The 25,045-nt window shown below is 47.7% G+C and overlaps 1 long non-coding RNA gene across 1 annotated transcript; it reads left to right on the forward strand.

Moving 5' to 3' along the window:
- On the forward strand, positions 1–4,199 carry LOC310769937. The gene is made up of 3 exons (XR_014551869.1): positions 1–91; positions 3,788–3,993; positions 4,147–4,199. It is a non-coding gene; the product is annotated as an uncharacterized lncRNA (long non-coding RNA).
- The last annotated feature ends 20,846 nt before the right edge of the window (positions 4,200–25,045 follow it).

Genomic DNA, 25,045 nt, shown 5'->3' on the forward strand with positions numbered 1-25,045 from the left:
GGGAAGGGGGTGTTGAAGCCACTGAGCAGCTGATCGGCAAGTGATCAGGAGGGAGATAAGGGACGCTAGTGATAAAGGAGGCTGCCTGGGAGTGGGGAGGTAAAAGCACATGGATCCTCAGGATTTTTGGGTCACCCCAAATTCACCATCAGATCACATAGCATGTCCATGACTACAGCCTGCACCAAAAAAACACGCACCCACTGTTGCGTGGGACCGCATTGGCGCAAAAACGTGGTTACAGAGCACAGATCCACATGGATCCTCAGGATTTTTGCATTGGGTCACCCCAAATTCACAGTCAAATTAAATGTCGTTCAGAATATTTTTTTTTCTCTTGTTTTCCTCCTCTAAAACTAGGTGCATCTTATGGTCAGGTGCATCTTATGGAACAAAAAATACGGTAATTTAGGCCCTTCAATCTTGTTGGGTCTACTCTGGGTCGCATAAGCAGGAAGTCAGCGGAGGCAAGAGCAGATCTGGCCCTGTGTGTACACTTTATTGCCTCTGTGTGACCTAAAGCCAACCTGACCTGGCAGCCTGCCACGTGGATGAGCCTTCTGCAAGCTTTGGTGGCCATGCCGCATGACCTCCTGTCATTCGACTCAGCTGACCTGGGAGGGGACCTCCAGTGGGATTTAATGTTTAACTCGTTTTTATTCTATATGCAAAGTCTGGGCGCTGTGTGAAATGTCACAGTGACCCACTTGGAGCCTGCGTGGGTCAAGGAGGCTGCCGTAAAGAGGAGACCGTAGCCCAGAGGACCTTCATGGCCCGCCATGGGCAAGGAGGGCTACAATCCATCCTCCCCTTGCCCACGTCTTTGCCATGATGGAACAACAGCATCTGGGCTACATGCACATTTTTTATTTATTTATTTATTTATTTATTTATTTATTTATTTATTTATTTATTTTTATTATTAATGTTTATTGATACAGCAAGAAAAAAGAAAAAACACAAATACCAAATTACACACAGAAATAACCATAGACACATAACTTTCTTAACAAACAATAAAACATATATCGGTCTTAACACTAAAGACCCAACCTCCTGTCTATTCCATATTTCGATTTCATATTACTTATTGCCAATACACACTTTTATCATAATTAAACTTTTTCTTAATATATCTAATTTCTTATATCTACCTTGCAACTATTACTGAAGTTCCTCGAATGCTGCAACAGAATTTAAACTACTATATTTATTTTTCAAATATTCTTTGAAAACCTCCCATTTTGAAACAACTTCCAGTTTTGATTTATTTATTTTTTCTGATAGACCGTCTAATTCGGCATATCCAAGCTTTTGGATCCAATCTTGTATAGAGGGGATTTCATTCCTCTTCCATTTTGCCGCAATCAGAACTCTTGCTGCTGCCATCGCATATAAAAAGATACCCTTCCTCTTTTGCAGAATATCCAAATCTGTTATTCCCAGGAGGTAGGCCTCTGGTTTTTTATTAAAAGAGATCTTTAGCATTTTTTGCAGTTCTGCATGGGCTACATGCACATTTAAAGCACACTGATCCCATCTGCCCTGGGAACTGTAGTTTGTTAGGGGTGCTGGGAATTGTAGTGCTGCCAGGTACAAACTGCAGCTTCTGGGATTCTTTGGGAGAAGCCATGTGCTTTGAAGATTTAAATGCCCAGGCCTCTTTTCAAGCCTCTTTTCAAGGTTCCCTCCATCCCACCCATGGGGCTGGGGATTGTGTGAAATGGCAGAGATTGTACGAAAACACCCGGCAAGGGGGGGTGATAGGAATTTTGAGGCGTTAGATATATGGTAATGTTCATAGGTGTACAGTGGTACCTCGGGTTACATATGCTTCAGGTTACATATGCTTCAGGTTACAGACTCCACTAACCCAGAAATAGTGCTTCAGGTTAAGAACAGTTTCAGGTTAAGTACGGACCTCCGGAACGAATTAAGTACTTAACCCGAGGTACCACTGTACCAACCAAGCACGTACATAGATCAGCACAGGAAGACTGACCTGGAACCATTTTGATTCCTAAACTGAGCAAATGTTTTCTCTGCAAGGTCAAAGTGGGAAACCTCCCCATTGTCTCTTTCCTCACAAATCCTGTCTTAAGGGCACATTTAAGATATGAATAGGGTGTGAGCCTGTGACATGGCCCAGGAACTAAGTATTTATCATTACAAAAGACTGGCCAGGCTCCCCAGGCAATCCAATCAAGTAACCTGCCAGACAGGAGATAAACAACATTCAAATTTTCTCTTTTAGACCGCCTTTTCTGTGATGCAGGTATGATGTATCTGGGGGGTGGTCTTAGGTTACACCCCTTCTGTGATGTATGTATGATGTTTCTGGGGGTGGTCTTGATCTACAGGGTGGCAATTTCAAAAGTCTTGGCCTTGCGCACCATTGTTCGAGGTCCTCCTCCTTTCCTGCGGGTGAGGGGAGCACCCTGTTGCAACAGATCAATAAAGATCAGACTTACTAGCTGCTTTGCTTCTCAATATTCTCTGGCTGGCCTCTGTTATTTTCTCCTACCAATAGGGAACCTACATAAGGACTCTATATGGGCTCTTGGATACCCCATAAGGAAAAAGGGCAATTTTTGTTTACAACAGGGGTTGACCTGCGCTCACACCAGGAGAGATCGCCCAAAGTCCAAGGTAAACAAGGTATTGTGGCAAGAGTTCTCGAGTCCGCTCTGAGCCCAACTCTCCTTCTGCGCTTGATGGTTTATGACTGGGAATAAACCTGATAGCTGTGTAAGTTGCAGGAGGCCCAGGATCCAGAAACACAACCCATTGCCCTCGAGAGAGAAATTGAGAAGCTGGAGCACAGTACAGTCGAGGTGAAGGCCATCGCTCGCTTCCCTTCGAGTGCTGAAAAACAACGCGGGAGGGCCTTCTGTGCAGGGAGAGCGTTCGATAACCCAAAGAGGCCTACGATATGAGGCTGCCTCTTGCAGGAAACTCTCCTTAAAGAAGGAGGAGGGTTTTTATCGCTATTATCGTATTTTTCGCTCCATAAGACGCACCTTTTTCCTCCTAAAAAGTAAAGGGAAATGTCTGTGCATCTTATGGAGCGAATCATAGCTGTCAACTTACAGATTTGAAAATAAGGGACCAGCAGCCTTGAAAATAAGGGATCAGCAGCCAAAATAATGGATTTTCAGAGCACAGGTGTGTTCGACTTCTGAGCCCCTCCAAGCCAAAGGCAGAAAGCCCAGCCAGTAGCCAAACGAAGCCTCAAGCGGTGGTTCCCACAGCGCAGCAACCCGGCAAAGGGGATGCAGCAAGGAAAACCACGGTCACCTCTCTGCTGGGAAGCGCTGAGCAAAGGCAAGTCCCCAGGCAACACGGCCGATTTGATCGGCACAAGTCAAGTCCCCAGTCGTTCTTAGACTCCTTATTGGGTGAGCAACACAGCCAAGCAACACAGTTGGAGCCTCCCTCCTCCCTGGCCGGCAGGGAGGGAGGGAGAGGAGCTGCTTCCTTTGAAACCCGGGAAATTTAAGGGACATCATCAATAAGGGACAGCAGCGGGACACAGCACTGGGATAAGGGACTTTTCTGCCAAATAAGGGATGGTTGACAGCTATGGAGCGAATGCGTGGTCCCTGGAGCCAAATTGCCCAGGGGCGAAAAGCACTTTTTTTTTTTAGAAAAAGGGAAGGGGGTGTTGATACGAAGCCACTGAGCAGCTGATCTGCAAGTGATGAGGAAGGAGATAAGGAGATAAGGTTGAGGATAAAGGAGGCTACTGGGGGAGCGGGGGAGGTAAAGACAGCAAAGTGGCAAGGAGAGGAGACAGGAATACTAAAACAAACAATGAGGAGAGAAATTAGAAGAAAAGGAGGAGCAAAAAACTGCTCCAGCTAAGGGAAAGACGCTAAGGCAAACAAGAAAGAAGGGGGTGTTGAAACGAAGCCACTGAGCAGCTGATCAGCAAGCAATCAGGAGGGAGATAAGGGACGCTAGTGATAAAGGAGGCTGCCTGGGAGTGGGGAGGTAAAAGCACATGGATGCTCAGGATTTTTGCATTGGGTCACCCCAAATTCACCATCAGATCACATAGCATGTCCATGACTATAGCCTGCACCAAAAAAATCACGCACCCACTGTTGCGTGGGACTGCATTGGCGCAAAAACGTAGTTACAGAGCACAGATCCACATGGATCCTTAGGATTTTTGCATTGGATCACCCCAAATTCACCGTCAAATCACATGTCTGTGGCCGCAGCATGAACCACAAAAATCATACATCCACTGTTTCGTTCAGAATATTTTTTTTCTTGTTTCCCTCTTCTAAAAACTAGGTGCGTCTTATGGTCAGGTGCGTCTTATGGAACAAAAGTTATGGTGATTTCCATTTCCATTTTATTCCTTGGAGATGCGAAAAGGCATTTTAAGCAGCCAGTGTCTGTGCGCTCCTGTAATTCCCTTTCTGCATTTCAGAAGTTGTTTGCCGTATTACCGCAGATCTATCATTCCTGCATGAACAGTGTGGAGGAAGCAAGCAGAGAAAAACTTTTCTTCTCTCTCTCTCTTTTGCATTTAATCTTTATTGGTATACATCACTATTTTCCTTCTCCAGCATAAGAAGAAAGGAATACTTACATGTTGAAAATGAAATAAAATCATATATTAAAGTATTAAGACTTCCCTCTGCCCGAACGAGGGTCCTCTACAATTCTGTATTAACTGCATATTTGAATAACATCTAGTTCATATTTATCCAATAGATCCATAAGTTATGTCACCTTGCAGGAGTCATTCAAGGCCTGCCAAAGATTTCAGATGTTTACAATGATATTTTAGGTATTGTCTGTATTTATCCCATTCTGGGTTAAATTATTGGTCATCATGATTCCTAACTTTCCCCATTAATCTTGCCCTATTAGCGTGCAGTGGTACCTCAGGTTAAGTACTTAATTCGTTCCGGAGGTCCATACTTAACCTGAAACTGTTCTTAACCTGAAGTACCACTTTAGCTAATGGGGCCTCCTGCTGCTGCCGCGCCGCCGGAGCACAATTTCTGTTCTCATCCTGAAGCAAAGTTCTTAACCTGAAGCACTATTTCTGGGTTAGCCGAGTCTGTAACCCGAAGCGTATGTAACCTGAAGCGTATGTAACCTGAGGTACCACTGTACTCGAATAATTTTGTCTGCAGGCAGAAAACTTTTCTTCTCGCATAACACTGGAACTTAGGTAAAGGGACCCCTGACCATTAGGTCCAGTTGTGTCTGACTCTGGGGTTGCGGCGCTAATTTCACTTTACTGGCTGAGGGAAACGGCGTACAGCTTCCAGGTCATGTGGCCAACATGACTAAGCTGCTTCTGGCGAACCGGAGCAGTGCATGGAAATGCCATTTACCTTCCTGCCGGAGTGGTACCTATTTATCTACTTGCACTTTGACATGCTTTCGAACTGCTAGGTTGGCAGGAGCAGGGACCGAGCAACAGGAGCTCACCCTGTCATGGGGATTCGAACCGCCGACCTTCTGATCGGCAAGCCCTAGGCTCTGTGGTTTAACCCACAGCGCCACCTGCGTCCCTCACTAGAACTTATGAACATCCAATAATGAAGCTGAATGCCAGAGGATTCAGGACAGTTAAAAGAAAGCCCAGTGTTATACTGTGCAAGGAAACACCGTACATTTGTTTCATTGATAAAATCATGACCATGTTTATTCACTCTAGCCTTTCTAAGCACCCATTTTCCCTGGCCACCAACTTGGATGGCTTTAAAATATTAGACAAATCTAAGGAGGAGGATGACTCTACTCTGGATCAAGTGACCCTTGATTGTTGGAAGATTCAGAAAAGTCCTTCATGCAGTGATTAGTTAAACTGCGGAACTCCCTGCCACAAGAAGCAGTCATGGTCACCAATTTGGATAGCTTTAAAAGAGGATTAGACAAGGAGGAGAGGATGAATCTACTATGCCAAGTAGCATTGCTTCTGAATACCAGTTCCTGGAAACAGCAGGAGGGGAGAGTTTGTCTTGTGTTCGAATCCTGCTGGCTGACTCCCCTTGGGGGCATCTGCTTGGCCCCTGTGGGAACAGGATTCTGGATAGGATGAGCCACAAGGGCTCTTCTTACGTTTTTACGCTTCCAGGGGTGGGCAGTAAAGAGGAACAGCTTAAGCCAGCCCTCTGTCCTAATCGGAGAACAGGCCAGCAGTTGCTTGCAGGAGAACTTTGGACAAGGAGTTCAGAACAGCCTGTCCCTCCCCGCTCCCTCCCTTCGCCCCCCACATTTCCTGAAAGAGCCTCTCTCCCCGAAATGGATGCTCTCCCCGCTGTGACTCAACTGCCCTTTAGATCCTCCATCCTGGGACAGACGTTTGCACCCTGCAACCTCCGGGCAGCACACCCGATGAACAGAGCCGGGGTTTCAGAAACGTGAGATGTGTGTTTCTGCATGCCAAGTGCTTGTCGAGCCCTCCCCACTCCCAACAGGGAGGGTCACTGGGTCAGGAAGCATTGGGGGGGTTGCTGAGTGGTCATCACCATCTTTCTGCCCCCCAGGGCTCCTGCCCCATTGCTGTGTGACTTCATCTGCAAAGATGGACCACCTGTTCTTGATCTATATCCTGTGGTTTCTTGAGAAACACAGGGGGTTTGATGCGTTTCCCCCCGAAACCAGCTCCCATCTGATTTGCAAACATAAGGCACATTCAAAATTGTTATCAGAAAAAAACTGCTCCTTTTCCCTTATGGGGTATCCAAGAGCCTGTATAGAGTCCTTAAGTGGGTTCCCTATCGGTAGGAGAAAATAACAGAGGCCAGCCAGAGAATATTGAGAAGAAAAGCAGCTAGTAAGCCTGATCTTTATCCAACTGTTGCAACAGGGTCCCCACTCACCACATGAAGGAGGGAGGAGGGACCCAGAACAATGGTGTGCAAGCCCTTCTAGAGACTTTTGAAATTGCCCACCCTGTAGCTCAAGACCCCCCCCCCCAAAAAAAAATCATACATACATCACAGAAGGAGGCGGTCTACAGTAGAAATCCTGTCTGCCCAGACACCTGTTAATGATCACATTGCTTTACCTGGAAAGCCTGGGCATTCTTTTGTGATGGTTAATACTTTAGTTCAGTGGTGTCCAAACTTTTTTCAAAGAGGGCTAGATTTGATGAAGTGAAGGGCCATGGGGGCCGACCAAAGTTCTTGAGCTTTTTTATGGTTGGAGTTGTTTTTAGAATTTTACCCCAGGAAATAAACTGCCACGGGGGCTGGATTAATCCGACCGACGGTCCGGATTAGGCCCCCAGAACAGACTTTGGACATGCCAGCTTTTTTTCATGGGTAGGCAAACTAAGGCCTGGGGCCCGGATCCAGCCCAATCGCCTTCTAAATCTGGCCTTTGGACGATCTGGGAATCAGCATGTTTTTACATGATTAGAATGTGTGCTTTTATTTAAAATGCATCTCTGGGTTATTTGTGGGGCATAGGAATTCATTTTTTTCTTTCCCCCCCAAATATAGTCTGGCCCCCCACAAGGTCTGAGGGACAGTGGACTGGCCCCCTGCTGAAAAAGTTTGCTGACCCCTGCTTTAGTTCCTGACTCCAGGTCACAGGCTCACCCTAAAAAAGGTAAAGGTAAAGGGACCCCTGACCATTAGGTCCAGTTGTGGCCGACTCTGGGGTTGTGACGCTCATCTCTCTTTATTGGCCGAGGGAACCGGCATACAGCTTCCGGGTCATGTGGCCAGCATGACTAAACCACTTCTGGCGAACCAGAGCAACGCACGGAAATGCCGTTTACCTTCCCGCCGGAGCTGTACCTATTTATCTACTTGCACTTTGACGTGCTTTCGAACTGCTAGGTTGGCAGGAGCAGGGACCGAGCAACAGGAGCTCACCCCGTTGCGGGGATTCGAACCGCCGACCTTCTGATCGGCAAGCCCTAGGCTCTGTGGTTTAACCCACAGCGCCACCTGCGTCCCTATTCACCCACAAATATGCCCTTAATATGCAAGCACAAAGACAATGGGGAGGCTCTCCCCATTTTCCTCCCTTACTGCAGAGGAATATTTGAGGTCACTGGGGGAGTCAAAATGGCTTCAGGATTGTTCTCCTGTACTATGTCAGACACGTGGTTTATATACTTGTGTTTGCCTTGTACATTTATGAACATCTAATTTATATATTTGAACGAATATTAGAATGCTTATAACAAAGTTAAGCTTGCGTGTGTTTGAAACAGCCACTGCTCATGCGCAAAGGGCAGCTTCAGGGGCAAGGAAACCATATTCGACATGTGCAAAGACCTCCTTGTCCCTTCTCGGCTATGTACTATGAAGTGTTAATGATACTTGAAATGCAGCCAGGGCCACAGGATGACCTTGCTGCACTTTAAGCCTCTCATGTGTACATAGGCTTAAATCTGATGCACCTGCGATGCTTAGACTCAGTTTATGGCTCTAGCAGAGGTGGTGAGTATTTGCAGCGATTTAATTCATTAATCTCTGCCCGGCCATTTAAGAGCAATTTTGATAAATTGTCCCGATAAAGAAGACTTAGCACCTTCCTCTCTCCAGTCCTCTCTCACGTGCCAAGCAAGCTGGGTCGTCTTCCAGCTCTGCCTTGGCTCCTGGTTATTTAATGAAAATACACACACACTTTGATGTGGAAGCATTTCTACAGAGGCGCAGGGAAAAAGTCAAGCAGAACAACTGCAGCAAGTCAAACCTATAGAGCAGGGGTAGGCAACCTAAGGCCCGTGGGCCAGATGCGGCCCAATCGCCTTCTCAATCCGGCCTGCGGACGGTCTGGAAATCAGCGTGATTTTACATGAGTAGAATGTGTGCTTTTATTTAAAATGCATCACTTAGTTATTTGTGGGGCCTGCCTGGTGTTTTTACATGAGTAGAATGTGTTCTTTTATTTAAATTGCATCTCTGGGTTTTTTGTGGGGCATAGGAATTCGTTCATCTCCCCCCCCGCCCCAAAAATATATAGTCCGGCCCACCACATGGTCTGAGGAACAGTGGACCGGCCCACGTCTGAAAAAGGTTGCTGACCCTTGCTATAGAGCATGAGCCTCTTAATCTAAGGGTCAAGCCTCACATTGGGCAAAAGATTCCTGCATTGAAGGGGGCTGGACTGGATGACCCTCATGGCCCTTCCAACTTTACAATTATATGAGTCTATGCAGTGCTTTTTTTCCTCCTAAGAAATTGTTAAGTTGTGGGTGAACATATCAGACGACGCAGCGATTCTTCAAACAGCTCTTGTTTATTCGCAGGCCAGAACAGAACTGAACTGAAGGGTTCAGCCAGCCTGCTTATATAGAGCTCCAGTACAACGCAACTGTGACAACTTTCTGTAACTATCCAATCACTGAACGTCACTTTCAATCCCTTATTTGCATGTGTGGACCTGAACTATCTACAGTATCCCCCTGCTGGCCCAGAGTGAGAACTTCAGTATATAACAGAAATGTTTAGGGGTACTCTCCTTTTCCTTGTTGCAGGAAATCATTCAGTTTCTACAAACACGACACACACACACATGCCATACGCGATGTTTCTGTTATAAATTCATGGTAAATCAACCGTACATCGGATTTACACCTGTCTGCTTTGATTTTGCTCCATGAAGGAAGAACTATTGATACAGGACGGCCATAATGCCCTTAAGCGTACCAACACGTACTCAGGAGCCCTACCCAGTTGGCATGACAACCTTGATGGTCCCAGACAGAAGACCATCAAGGTCACAAAGGACTTGCATATGGGAGTGGATTCAACTCGGACTGGAGCAAAAGACAATGATCAGATCTTCCCTCTGGGGGCAGGAAACTGCCAACTCCCCTTTGTCCTCTGGAAATGACTCATGGGGAGGGAGAAAGGAGGAACCAGCCAGGTGACAAGATACTCAGGTTACTGCCACAACTCCTCCCTCAACCCCTCCTTTTTGTGATGTGTCAATGATGTAGTCATGATGTAGTTGTGATGTAGTTCTAGGGGTGTAGTTTGGGGGATTGGTAACTAATAAAAGTTGGGGTCTTCTTTTGTTCTGGGCTTCCATCTTGCTTCACCTGGTGGCAGGTGGGAGTCCTGTCGCGACAGTCTTCAATAAAGATCAAGCCTACTGGCTGCTGTTTTGCTCTGGTATTCCTGGCTGGTGTCCTTGTTTTTTTGTCCAAGGGAGCCCTCAGATTTCTCCGTTAACATCCTACACCTATTGAAATACTGCCCCACAATGAGGCCAAACTTAGATTCACAAAATGTTTAGGGGTACCCCTAAACTTACCCCTGCGTCCCCCAAGAAAAAAGCACTGTTTCTATGATTCTCTTGGTATACAGCACACATTTTAAAGCAGGAAGAATCCCAGCAATGGCAGTCTACCCCCTCACAGAGCTATAGTTCCCGGTACCCATAAAAACTACCATTCCCAAGATCCTTTGTGGGATTAACCCCCTAGGTCAGGCATAGGCAAACTCGGCCCTCCAGATGTTTTGGGACTACAACTCCCATCACCCCTGACCACTGGTCCTGTTAGCTAGGGATGATGGGAGTTGTAGTCCCAAAACATCTGGAGGGCTGAGTTTGCCTATGCCTGCCCTAGGTGGATCTACACACAGGGGGGAAATGCTATAAATAAGTCCAAAATTAAAACAACAACACCACTACTATGGAAAATCGCTTAGAAATTATAATTTTTTGCCCCATCTGGTGTTGCATGTTTAAAACATATTCAAAACACTTTCTTGACTAATGTAGCTGAGTCCCCTTGCCACACCGTACAATTAAATAGTATCATATCGCTTTAAACAATGATAACACTTTAATTCCTCCAAATAATTCTGGGGTCTGTAGCTTATGGCTGCTGAGAGTTGCTAGCCTTCCCCACTATTCCCCGTCAAAGAGCTACAATTCCCAGAGTGGGTTAACTATCATTCCCTCTTTACAGAGAACTCAGAAGAGTGCGGATTTCGAAGGACATCTGTGTTTTGGATCACAGATTCCCCCCCCCCCCGAAATTGTGAACTGCATAGGCCCACCATTAAATTCCAGATGGGAAACCTAGCCAGATGGGTGGGGTATTAATATTATTATTATTATTATTATTATTACTAAACCTGAATGGAATTTCTCCCTCAGATGCAACTAAGCAGGCCTAGTTGCATCTGAGGACAACAGGCTAGGCTTGGGTTGTGGGTCAGCTCAGGTGATGCCATTATTCTTACTATTATCATTGTTTTTATTTGTATGTTTCCATTTCCCCTGACGGAGACTTTACAGCTAAAACAGAAACAGTTAAAGCATAGCAGGGAGGAGAAGCAATCATTCAAAAACAACAACACATTAAATGTTTATAGAATATACATGCTCTATTAAAACATACAGATGTTTCTTCTACAATCAAGCAGCATATAAATTTTATGGATTAGAAAACATCACGGCGCCACCAGCCCTTTCTTTTTAAAAAATATTGTTTATTTAAAAAACATTTTTACACACACAATTGTTTACGTTAAACCATAGTGCATATAAGTACATTTATGGGGTTCCCTGGACCCCTGGACTTCCCCCCCCACCCCTCCCGTGGCTTCCAAAGTCTATCTTCCTTTTTTACTGCATCTAATTACATTTATCTAAATTATTACACTTCGGTTTTATCCTTTGTCATTTTCAATTACAAGTGCTATATCGAACCTGCTTACGTTTTTAGATGTTTGCAGTGCGCCACCAGCCCTTTCATTGAGACACCATCAGTTCCCAATAGCCTGTTGGAAGAAGAAAGTTTTCACCTGCTGGTGAAAAGGACAGCAAGAGGAAGCCAGTCTCTACAGAGGGGATGCCAAAGTTGTCTGGGAGGAGCCACCACCGAGAAGGCCCTCTCCTGCGAACCCACCAAGCGTGCCTGCGAGGGTGGCAGCACCGAGAGAAGGGTTTCCCTGAAGATTTCGAAGCCTGGGAAGGTTTGTATGAAGGGTCCTACATGGACCCTGAGATCATCTTCCGAGGGCCACCTTCATTTGTCTCCTCCTTGAGAGGGTGGCAGCACGAGAACAGGGCCTTCTCTGCAGTGGCTCCCCGTCTGTTAAATGTTCTCCCAAGGGAAGTTCGCCTGGTGCCTTCATTATACACCTTTAGGTGCCAGGCAAAAACGTTGATTTTTAACCAGGCCTTTGGCTGATCTGTTTGACACCCTATACCCTTTTAAAATGTGGCTCTTTTCTGGGAGGTGTGTGTGTTATTGGGTTGTTTTCATTCTGATTATATATGCCGTGAACCACCCCATTATATTTTCTGTGAACCACCCTGAGACCTCTGGGTATAGGGCGGTATATAAACTATTGTTGTTGTTTAGTCGTTTATTCATGTCCGACTCTTTGTGAGCCCATGGACCAGAGCATGCCAGGCACTCCTGTCTTCCGCTGCCTCCCGCAGTTTGGTCAAACTCATGCTGGTAGCTTCAAGAACACTGTCCAACCATCTCGTCCTCTGTCGTCCCCTTCTCCTTGTGCCCTCCATCTTTCCCAACATCAGGGTCTTTTCCAGGGAGTCTTCTCTTCTCATGAGGTGGACAAAGTATTGGAGCCTCAGCTTCAGGATCCGTCCTTCCAGTGAGCACTCAGGGCTGATTTCCTTCAGAATGGAGAGGTTTGATCTTCTTGCAGTCCATGGGACTCTCAAGAGTCTCCTCCAGCACCATAATTCAAAAGCATCAATTCTTCGGTGATCAGCCTTCTTTATGGTCCAGCTCTCACTTCCATACATCACAACTGGAAAAACCATAGCTTTAACTATACTATAACTACTGGGAAAACCATACCTTTAACCACAGCTTTAACTAAAAACTATAATCATAATCATACGGTATGTCAGATAGCTTGGGCCTGAGCCATGAAATTGGGGTGGGTGGGAAGGAGCAGAAAGAAGCCCCAAATGGACAGATTTGCCTGTTGCTAGTGTAAACAAAATCTGCCCTTTCCCCTTATGGGGTATCCAAGAGCTCGTATAGAGTCCTTAAATGGGTTCCCTGTTGGTAGGAGAAAATAACAGAGGCCAACCAGAGAATATTGAGAAGTAAAGCAGCTAGTAAGCCTAATCTTTATTGATCTGTTGCAACAGGGTGCTCCCCTCCAACGCAGGAAAGGAGGAGGAACCCAGAACAATGGCGCACAAGGCCTGATATAGACATTTTAAATTCCCTGCCCTGTCACTCAAGACCACCCCTCCATACATCATACATACATCACAGAAGGGGTGTAACCCAAGACCACCCCCCACAAACATCATATCTACATCACAGAAAAGGTGGTCTACAACAGAAATTTGAATGTTGTTGTTTTTCCTGTCTGCCAGGTTATCTGATAATGCCTTATCTCATTGCTTTTCCTGGTAGTCTGCCCATTTCTTTGAGATGGTGATTACCCAATTCCTGAGACAATGGGAAGGTTCCCTCACCCCCTCCCTCCTTGCAGAGAAAACATTTGGTCAGTTTGGGAGTCAAAATGGTTTCAGGACGGTCTTCCTGTGCTGCTCCAGACATGTGGTCCACATATCTATGTACGTGCTTGGTTACTACATTTATGAACATTTATTATATATATAAGACCTTAAATTTTATTATTACACTAGCAACCAGGCTCCATGGACTGCACCTTCGCCTGGCCTCCTATGACCTTTCCTGGTTTGGTACAGCCACGCGCTTTTTCATGGGCTGACTCAATGCATGGCCAGACTAGGTGCCTCCGAGGAAATGTGTGACCCTAAGCAAACAGCCTCCGCCCTCCCTCCCCTCCTGCAAGGGCGAAATGGGTGCCCAGCCCTGTCCCATCACACCTCCCAAGGGTGCTGGCTTGATCTTTATCCTTCTCTTTCACAGCAGCTCCAGAGCATGCCAACATGATAAAGGCAGCCGGGACATTTGCGGCAATAAAGTTATACAGCCCTTTATTTAACTTGCCCGGGCGACGAAAACAAATCCCGCAGCCCTGTCAACAAGAGGCTGGCCGATCTTTCTGGCTGCTCATATTTTTAATTGTCCGTGTTTTCACGTTAGTTTGTGGTGTGTGGGTGTGTTTAACATCCTCGTGAAAATTCACCAGCGTTTTTGTGAGAGAATTTCCCCAGGACGTGCCCGCAGTTTCACCTGATATTCCCATTTTTGCCTAGCGATAATTTCCTCTACTATATATGCATCCCTGCATGCTATTTGCACTGTTATAAGGCACTTTAAAGGTAAAGGTAAAGGGACCCCTGACGATTAGGTCCCGTTGTGACCAACTCTGGGGTTGCGGCACTCATCTCGCTTTATTGGCAAAGGGAGCCAGCGTACAGCTTTCAGGTCATGTGGCCAGCATGACTAAGCTGCTTCTGGAGAACCAGAGCAGCACACGGAAACGCCGTTTACCTTCCCGCCGGAGCGGCACCTATTTATCTACTTGCACTTTGACGTGCTTTCGAACTGCTAGGTTGATAGGAGCAGGGACTGAGCAATGGGAGCTCACCCCGTCGCGGGGATTCGAACCGCCGACCTTTTGATCAGCAAGTCCTTAGGCTCTGTGGTTTAACCCACAGCGCCACCCGCATCCCCTATGAGGCACTTTAATGCACACTAAACTCCACTGCATGTGCTTTCCTACTGGAGAGATGTATTGCCAAGTTCAGAGAAGCGCAGATTGCAGACTGAATTTTGCTTTTGTTTCAGGGAGCGCAAATCGAGTGGGTTGAACTGAACCGGATTTCTTTCGCAGGTCTGCCCAAGTTTCCCTTCCCTCTCCCAGCAACTTTGGACTTCAGGCAGCGCAAGAAAAGGGTCTTTTGTTCCTCCGGCTAGCTGACAAAGAGCTCAGCCGTTAATGAGGGCCCCAAGAGGAGCAACAGGCATGAATCCAGGCCAACCCTTAGGTAGAAAAAGTAGTAAATTTCCACCACGAGTGGCTCAGAGCGCCCTTGAAACAAAGACAGGCTTAATCCTCTGAGCCTTCCCTTCTTAGCGGGGAGATTATGGGATGCTGCTGGCTTGCCTTTGCTGGCAATCCCCTGGCTAAAGTCAAGGCCGCAGGAGCTGGGACCTGAGAGGGGGATCCTGCAATTTCACCAAGGAGGATGCACTCCTACCCGGAAGCTACAGATCTATGAGACTCATTGAAAACAGTGGGCCTAAGTTTAGCTGCGTCAATTATTTTGAGGAGCTCTGCTCTGATCCAGCCCAGCAAAACTACTGCTAGCCAATATATCTTAAAATATAAAGGTAAAGGGACCCCTGACCATTAGGTCCAGTCGTGACCAACTCTGGGGTTGCGGCACTCATCTCACTTTATTAGCCGAGGGAGCCGGCGTACAGCTTCTGGGTCATGTGGCCAGCATGACTAAGCCACTTCTGGCGAACCAGAGCAGCGCACGGAAACACCGTTTACCTTCCCGCCAGAGTGGTACTTATTTATCTACTTGCACTTTGAGGTGCTTTTGAACTGCTAGGTTGGCAGGAGGTGGGAAAGAGCAATGGGAGCTCACTCCGTTGTGGGGATTCGAACTGGCGACCTTCTGATCGGCAAGTCCTAGGCTCTGTGGTTTAACCCACAGCGCCACCCACGTCCCACATATCTTAAAATATAATAGAACATTAAAGAGCTGCGCTATTCAGGGCTGCCGATGGCAAGAGGGCTGCATAGCTCCATACCCTCCAAGATTTCTCTGATGACGTCCGAAGGAAAAGCCGGACATTCCGGGATTGAATTAGAAACCGGAACGGCTTCTGTAAAACCAGGACTATCCCTGGAAAAGAGGGCAACTAGGAGGGTCCTTGGAGGCTTTAAAGGAGAGGTTGAGTGGCCATCTGTCAGGGGATCGGACCAGATGACCCTTGTGGGTCTTTCTGACTCTACAATCTTTTGGTTCTATGACTTTACCCCGTCCTTTCATCTCTTTCTTTCTTTCTTTCTTTCTTTCTTTCTTTCTTTCTTTCATTCTTTAATCTTTATTCAAAGTTCAAAAAGCACATAATTATATGGTGAGACGTAAATAGAAAGGAGAAAAGGAAAAAGAGAAACAGAACCCGTGCAGAAGGGAAAATAAAGGGGATGGGGAACCCAAAACTGTATACTTTACAAGGTTGTTATTGTACTTCACCAGATCTTAACCTATTACAGTGGTACCTCGGGTTACAGACGCTTCAGGTTACAGACTCCACTAACCCAGAAATAGTACCTGGGGTTAAGAACTTTGCTTCAGGATGAGAACAGAAATTGCGGGGTGGCAGCGGGAGGCCCCATTAGCTAAAGTGATACCTCAGGTTAAGAACAGTTTCAGGTTAAGAACAGACCTCCAGAACGAATTAAGTTCTTAACCCGAGGTACCACTGTACAGTATTTGTAAGAATGGATTCCAAATATCTTTGAATTTGTCCATGGCAAGTCTGTGTTTATATGCAAGTTGTTCATATGTTGCGAGTTTATATAAGTCTTCAATCCAACCGTAGAAGGGAGCCGCATTTTTATTTTTCAGTCTTTTTGCTGTGGTAGGGGCACAGAGAGTCCACTCGTACTGTCCTTTTGTAAGGTTCCATGTGCTGGGTATATAATTCAAGAGGATTACCCCCGCCCTGTAAATGTAAGGTTGTTCCGTACAGTTCCGTTGACGGTTTCAGTTACCTTCTGCCAAAAATCTTTCAATATAGGACCATGAAAAAAACATACGTTTTTGCATCTCCAACAGTCCTTTCATCCCTTTCATCATTCTATAGCAAGGGGAAGGAGCGTCGCAGCTTAGATAGGAAGACCGGGTTGAGTGTCTGGGGAAGGTATACAGACAGGACTAAGCTGTCATCATCTGCCCCATTCCCCAAAACTGCCCTCCCTACCAAGCAGCCAGCAGCCCACGGGATTTTGCTCAGCCCATCAAAGCTCTGAGGATCATGGCAACATGTCCCCCTCTTTCTGAGATTGCCTGGCCCTGGCTCCCGGTGGGCTGTGGGTTCGCTGGGGCCAAAGAGTGCACCCACACGTCCCACCCCATTCCCGTGCCAACTCCAGCTTGACTTGACAATCTGACGTGTTGCTGCGCTTTGCCAGCTGACCCAGGGACCGTAATAAAAAGCTTCTAGCGCAAAGGCAACCTGGTGTGGCATGTTCTTGGCTGAGCTGTGTCATGTCTGCGCCAGCAGTGATAAACACTCTATCCTCTGCCAGCTCTGTATCGCCGGCGGCTGAGATAGTCACAGATGGGAACAGAGAGGATCAGCGGCCCTGCCTGCCGATTCGCACTCTGGTGCAAAGCACACATTCCCACTTCTGGAAACGGCTAAAAGCTCCTCATCCGCCCCCTGTTAGGAAACTGACGTGGTCAGTTGCAGCCCCATAACCTTTACACAGGCCAAAATATTTGCTGGGGTCAGCCCTGTGGGCTAAAAATAGTATCTTCTCAAGCAGGGATGATTCAGCAAAGCGCCATCAGCTTATAGGTTGCACGGTGCATCGCTTTTAAAGCTGGTTTCCTCTTGCTCTTGAGAAACCCTTAAAAACGTAAGCTCTGAGGGAAGAATGGCAAACCAAAGTTGATGGACGATGCCGAAATGGCAAAATTAACTGGGAAGTTCAGAAACCAAGAGAACAAGCACTTTAAAAAAGAATGGGGAAAACTGATAATATATCTACGAGACGATTGTAAACAGATGAAAACGTTAGCAGGATTTTAACCAAACTTGTGAAGAAAAACTATGGATAATTTAGAGGGACAAAAAAATTGGACAAGGAACTGATATGCAGGTTTAAATATTAGCATTAGGATCGATGGAGGGGGTGGGTGTATACATATTTGTGTGTGTATACATATACACAAAAAATATAGGCTCTGAGGCTGATTCTGCACAAGCAGGCAGGACAAGGTGGCCGAATGGATGTACCACAGCCACACACGCACCTGCCTGCCATATGTCCCTGCAAGGAAAAAAGCTAGCTCCCCAGGGGGGGATGCTTCCAGCCTTGAGTGCTAGATTTCTACTAGCATGGATTTTTTTAAAACAACAACAACAACAGTGAAGCATTTTAGAAATGCAATCATGGATTCCAAAGTGACACATTTCGTTCAAACACTTTGAGGTGAGGCCACCTCGATCCTGTTTCAATCTTCTCTGGGCAAAAGTGAGGCCTAAACACCGAGTGGAGCAGAACAGGCAAAGGAGAAGGAAGTGTTCCAAGGGAACAGGAGAGAGGACAGCGGGTTCCCTAGTCAGGTTGTTAGGGATGGACTGGGTCCTGTTCTGGACACCACATTTTAAGGAGGAGATTGCTAACCCGGAGTTTGTCCAGAAGCAGGTAGCCAGGATGGTTGGAGGAATGAAGAATGGTGACATGCCGGGGATTGAACCTGGAACCTTCCAAATCCAAAGCTCCACTGCTGTACAGCCTCCCACTAAAGCAAGGTCCTAGTCCTCAATGTTTTGATAAAGAAGTGATTGAAATCGAAGCAAAGTAAGCTGCCCTTTGCACACTTGGACCATTGGTTCATCTATCTCAGTATTGTCTACAGCAGGGGTCGGCAAACTAAGGTCCGGAGGCCGGATCTGGCCCAGTTGCCTTCAGGATCCGGCCTGCGGACTGTCTGTGGATCAGCGTGGGGATTCTGTTCGTTTGGGCTGCGCCATTCCCCCCCCCCCACGCGCCATTCCATTTCCCCCCCACACTCACACACCGCGGCGGCGCCTCCTCCCTCCCTCCTCCTGGCTTCTCCCCGCCCTGCCTAGAGGAGGAAGGGAGCTGGGCTGAGCTGACTGAACGCCATTTTAAGTAGCCCCTCACAGGAGCCAGCCCTTTCATGCAGCTCATCTTTCCTCCACCACCACCGCCCTGGTGCTCCTGTGGGCCAGAGATCGGAGCGGATGAGCTCACTCTGCCTACCCATGAGAAGCAACAGCAGTGGCGGTGGTGGCGGCAGCACCATGGAAGGTAAGCGCAGCGGCTGGGGCTGGGGGCTGGGGAGGAGGACTACCTGCCCCCCTCGCCTCTTCTTCCTTTATAATAAAGTGGTACCTCGGGTTAAGTACTTAATTCGTTCTGAAGGTCCTTTCTTAACCTGAAACTGTTCTTAACCTGAAGCACCACTTTAGCTAATGGGGCCTCCTGCTGCTGCCGCGCCGCCGGAGCACGATTTCTGTTCTCATCCTGAAGCAAAGTTCTTAACCTGAAGCACTGTTTCAGGGTTAGGGGAGTCTGTAACCTGAAGCGTATGTGTCAGAGCTGCCCAAGGTCCCAGCTCACAAAGGACCAACGCTGCTTTGTTGTTAAATACAAAAGTCTTTATTGAAGTTCAGTTTCACTTCCAGAGCCGTAGCGCGCAGCCCCACGTCTCAAGCTTTAGACCGCTGATGCTCCATCTGAGTCTCCTCCCCCTTGACACCAATTTAAGATTCTAGCCTTGCTCCACCTTCTCCGCTGCTCCTTCCTCCTCTGGGTCCACCTGCCCACCGGGGTCTCGCCCTTCCTAGCCTCTTCTGACGCTGATTCCCCTGAGCCTTCTCCCTCCCTCCGGCGGGCTTTAGGAGCTGGTTCCCCATCCGGGTCTCCTGCTGTCCCGCGCGCCTGTACATTTGAACTTGGCGCGCGCACCCAGCCAGCAGCTTTCCTCCTGACCGTTTCACTGCTGCTGTCACTGCTTCCCCCTCTGGGGGGGCTAGCTGCAACTGACCTCCCCTCCATTCCCCCACTCTCCGATGGAGGCGTGGTCAGCCCTGACTCACTCTCCCTCCCCTCCGGAGGAGACGCTGGCCCTGACACATGTGACTCTTCCCCCCCACTACGCTCTGGTGGGGAAACTGGTCCCGATCTTCCACTGCTGCTTTGGGGTTCCCCTCTGGCTCCTTGTTTCTGGTGCATCCCCCCTGGGACCCCCCTTGCCCTGACCATCGGAGTCCCCTTCTGGGAATCTTCTGATTTGCTGGAGAAGCTCATGGAATCTCTCGGGCCACTGTCATACTCCCCTACGCTGCCCTCGGATTCTTCCCCTTCGCTCTCCAATTCCTCTCTCCCCAGTGCTCCTGCTCCTGATTCCCTGAAGCGTATGTAACCTAAAGCGAATGTAACCCGAGGTACCACTGTAAATGTAAATCTGCCCTTATTCCCTTATGGGGGATACAAGAGCCCTTATAGAGTCCTTTGCAGGTTCTTCATCAGTCGGAGAAAATAACAGAGGCCAACCAGAGAATATTGAGAAGCAAAGCAGGTAGTAAACCTGATCTTTATTGAACTGTTGCAACAGGGTGCTCCCCTCACATGCAGGAGAAGGAGGAGGATCCAGAACAAAGGTGTGTCAGCCCTTATGTAGGCATTTTAAATTGCCCGCCCTGGAGTCCAAGCCCACCCCCAGAAACATCATACCTACATCAGAGAAAGGGCGGTCTACAGCAGAAATGTGAGTGCGTTGTTTGCCTCCTGTCTGGCAGGTTACCTGTTAATGCTTACTTGATTGGATACCCTGGGGAGCCTGGCCAGTCTTTTGTAATGATAAATACTTAGTCAGGTCACAGACTCACCCTATTCATACATAGACATACAGGATTTGTGAATGAAAAGACAATGGGGAGGCTTTTCCATTTTCCTTGACCTTGCAGAGAAATCATTTGGTCAGTTTGGGAGTCAAAATGGTTCCAGGGCTGTTTTCCTGTGCTGCTTCAGACATGTGGTTTATATATTTATGTACGTGTTTGCTTGGTACATTTATGAACATTTATTATATATATAAGACCTTAGTTTTTTTATTTCACCATCAAGAACAGGTGACCTCCCATCCATCTGGTCTGTTTTGCCTGCCTTCTTAGCTTTGAACCTGTCACCCGGTAAGGGTTTTTTCCCCAAAGCCTCCTGAGGACTAGGGTGTTGTCATTTGGGGCCAAAGAGGCTTCCACACGCCCAGAGATCAAATTTACAATAAAATCACGCTGCTTCTTCAATAAAGAACAAAAGCAAGGGTCAGGATGAGTCAGGGCAGAGGCATGAGCCCGAGGTGGTCATAAAGACTCATGTGAAAGAGGGAAGACAGAGATTGTTCCTCTTTCTGCCTGGAACGGATCTAACCATTTGAAAAACAAACTGGAGTAAGGTCTATACTGAATGTCTTGCTGGATGACCTTGAAATATCCCTGTAGGCCAGCCTCTTGCTTCCTCCTTAACAATAGCTGCCCAAATACAGTGGTACCTTGGTTCTCAAACGCCTGGGTACTCAAACAACTTGGAACCCAAACACTGCAAACCCAGAAGTGTGTGTTCCGGTTTGCGAACTTTTTTCAGAAGCCAAACGTGCTCCGTTTTGAGTGTTATACTTCCAATTTGAGTGTTACGCTGAGGTCTGTCTGTTTTTGCTGTTTATTTTGCGTTTTTTGTTTTCGCGGCTCTTTTTTGTTTTGATTCTGTGACTGTGTGGAACCCAGCTACTGATCGATTGATTGATTGCGTGTCTGCAGTACATTGTTTATTGCTTTCATTTTATGGATCAGCGGTCTCATTAGTAAAATTCATGTTTTGGGGGTTGTTTCTAAAAGGTTGGAATGGATGAATCCGTTTGCATTACTTTCTATGGGAAAGCGTGCCTTGGTTTTGGAATGCTTTGGTTTTGGAACGGACTTGTGGAACGGATGAAGTTTGAGAACCAAGGTACTTGTGCTTGTACCTGCTTCTGAGCATGGATGTCATAGGATTTTAGATAGATAGATAGATAGATAGATAGATAGATAGATAGACAGACTTCCTAGCATAAGGTCACCAGATTTTTTTTCAAAGAATCCAGGGACACTTTTTTTTTTGAAGCGAGAGAAAAAAAGTTACTTTAAAAAGGTTTAAAAAAAAAAAGTAATATCTGCACCGCTGGGCAGTCAGCCGGGTGCTCTCGCTCCCGGCTCGATTTGGGTTGCGGGGTGTGTGTGTGTCCAGCAGTTCCCCTAGTTGACACACCAGGCGTCCCTGGTTCCCCCTTGGGAGTGGCAGTCTCAGCAGCCCGGAGCCAGCCTGGTAGCGCAGTTGGCTCTGGCTGGCTTCAAGAGCTGCTCGCTGCCGTGGTGCCCACCATTTTGTCTCACTGGAAGTCCCCATCTGATGTGTCTTGAACCCATCACACAACATTCATTCCCTACTAATAAATCTGCAACACTTAAAATATAAATCCGGGGACATTAAATGAAATCCGGGGACATTCCAGGGACATTCCAGATTTTGTCCGGGGCTGATTTGTAAATCTGGGGACTCTCCCCGGGAAACGGGGACGTCTGGTAACCATATCCTAGCAGGATGTGCCAAGGCGCTTCTTGATGGCATTGGCCCATCCCATGCTATGCCCTCGATGCCCCATCTTGCAAAGTGATCAACCTCAAGTGGAAGCAGAAAAGGACTGGACTAAGTAAGGAAACTGAGAATCAATACTTCAGTGATGGGCTGGGCTGTAAGGGGAGCCCTCTATTTTTATCCTAGTACTGTAACTCGTGCAAGACTCGAACTCGTGGGCATCCAATGAAGCTGAGTGTTGGATTCGGGAAGGATTAAAGAAAGTCCTTTTCCACGCGCTTGCCATGTTAAACTATGGAACTCTCTCCCACTGGAAGCAATGGGGGCCACCAACTGGGATGGCTTTAAAAGGGGATTAGATAAATTCTTGGGGGATAAGGCTGTGCTTTGCCCCCCACAACTGGAACTGGAAACTGCAGGAGAGGTGAGAGTTCTCATGCTTGGATCCTGCTTACGGGTTTCACAATAGAGGCATCTGGTTGGCCGTTGAGAGAACAGGGTGCTGGACTAGACGGGCCATGGGCCTGATCCAGCCAGCTCTTAACAGAGGCACCCATAGGCTCTCCTCCTGCCAGGAAGTACCAGCAGAATCCATCTGAAAGCCTTCTGCAGGATAAGTGAGAATTAAGTGCCCTGCAATTGCTGTTATCTGTCCTGGTCATTAGCAATCTATCTGGGAAATAAATGAATAGATTGCAGTGGGCAGAAGTGCAAGAGAGAGAGAGAGAGAGAGAGAGCAGGAGGAGGTGTATATATTGACTGGGGGGTTTATAAAACTGCAGAGTTGAAAGGGACACCCAAAGGTCATCTGGCCCAACCCGCTGCAGTGCAGGAATCGCAACTAAAGCATCCCTGACAGATGACCATTTTGGGTCAGTCTGGATGATCCCCTGAGTCCCTTCCAATTCTTGGCGTCCAGTACCCAATGAGAATCTAACGAGAGAAGCCCCACGGGCACAGCCCTGCCCTGTTGTTCCTTTCCCAGAATCTGAGCGTTCAGAGGTAGACTGCCTCTGTGTGCTGGTCCCGGGGGCTAACCAAGAGGCAATGTCCGAGTCCAGTCTGAGGTCGATGGTGTGGTATGGAGGCTGTCCATCAAAGCTGTAGCTGGGTCCAAGGTGGGAAGTCAGGTGGGGTCAGGAACTCTGGCAGAAGAGCAGGACAGGGTGCAGGCAGGATCAGGCTAGCAACAACGTTGCTCCTGCAACCAGGGACTGGGGCTGACTGACTTTTATCTGCCCCGAGGCATAGGGTGGCCCCGGTCCACAGGTGACTCGCCTCTCCTGGCCTGGAGGCGAGCACTCCTCCTGCAGGAACTTAGTTCCCTCCGCCTCTCTGCCCTGAGCCTCTGCAGCTCAGGAGAGGCTGGAGGGTTACCAGACCCAGAGGCAACCTCAGCTTCCCCTGACGGGGCTGAGAGTGGAGCACCTGCAGGCAATGGGTCCTCCATCATCTCTGGAGCCAGAGGAGACTCAGCTGGTGCCTGCACCTGAGGATCCAGCACAGGTGAGGACCCTTCAGGCTCAGGCCCCAGCCCCGGCTCAGCTGGTTCTGGAGGCGGGGAATCCTGTGCAGGCTGGGATTCCTCAGGTTCAGCCTCTGAGTCCGAATCCCAGGCCATCACACTCTGACCCTGGAGTTTCTATATAGGCACCATGCTTATTTATTAGCCACGGACAGATCTATCCCTTCAGAGATTTGTCTAACCCCCTCTGAGCACCACTGTAATCTATAGCAGTCAGGAGGAGGAGGCACCTTTTCCAGACACCTGGTCCCATAACGTCCTCCACCCCTGCTTCAGGTTCACCCCTAGCACACCAGGGCCTCGCCAGGACACATTTTTGCCACCAAGTTTCAGCTATGAAAAAAACCCCAAGAGTTCCGCTGAGCATGTGCAAACTGCTATTGCTTCAATCAGGGCATGCGTAGGGTCACAGTTCCAGGGTCAGAGACTGTGAGGAATGTGGGGCTGTGGCGGTGGGGTTGGATTCAGCACCTCTCTCCTTTCCGTAAAGGAATATCCCTTACCCCAAGTTTCAGTGATGAAACCCTCCTGAGTCTTAAAGGGTGTGTGTGTCTTTGGTTGCTCTAGCTCTGCTGCCACCTGCTGGTGAGAAGCCTTGTTGGCGTTTTGGACCTGGGGACTTTTCAGCTTGCTGTGGTACCTCGGGATACATACGCTTCAGGCTACAGATCCTTCAGGTTACAGACTCCACAAACCCAGAAATAGTACCTCGGGATAAGAACTTTGCTTCAGAATGAGAACAGAAATCGTGCTCTGGCGGCGCGGTGGCAGCGGGAGGCCCCATTAGCTAAAGTGGTGCTTCAGGTTAAGAACAGTTTCAGGTTAAGAATGGACCTCCAGAACGAATTAAGTTCTTAACCTGAGGTGCCACTGTACAACATTAAAAACACATTGCAGAAAACCAGTGATAAAAATGTAATAAAGCTGTAATAAAAAGCATACGGACAGATACGGGCATTTGAGAACCAAGGTACCACTGTATGTGATAAAGGGGAACCAAACCAGGGTGAAGGCGTCTTCTTCTATCTGTCCCCATGTCAGTTTCAATTTATTGGTTAGTTTTTCTAACAGGTCTGTCAGGTAAGAGCATCGAGGTCCGTTTTTTTGCCTACCGTGAAACGCGGCATTTGCACTGCCAAACGTTGCAGGAGGCAATTTGCAGGCGTTTGGCGCCGTTTTCGAGTGAATCAGACGACGTCAGAATTTTGGCAAAAACAGTGACCCCGCGGGGGGTGCTGTTCGGGTTATGTGTGTTTTGCATTTGATAGAAGACGCCGAAATAAGCAAACGGAAGCAC

The sequence above is a fragment of the Podarcis filfolensis genome, assembly GCF_964270895.1.
Source record: "Podarcis filfolensis genome assembly, chromosome: 8".
NCBI classification, from domain to species: domain Eukaryota; kingdom Metazoa; phylum Chordata; class Lepidosauria; order Squamata; family Lacertidae; genus Podarcis; species Podarcis filfolensis.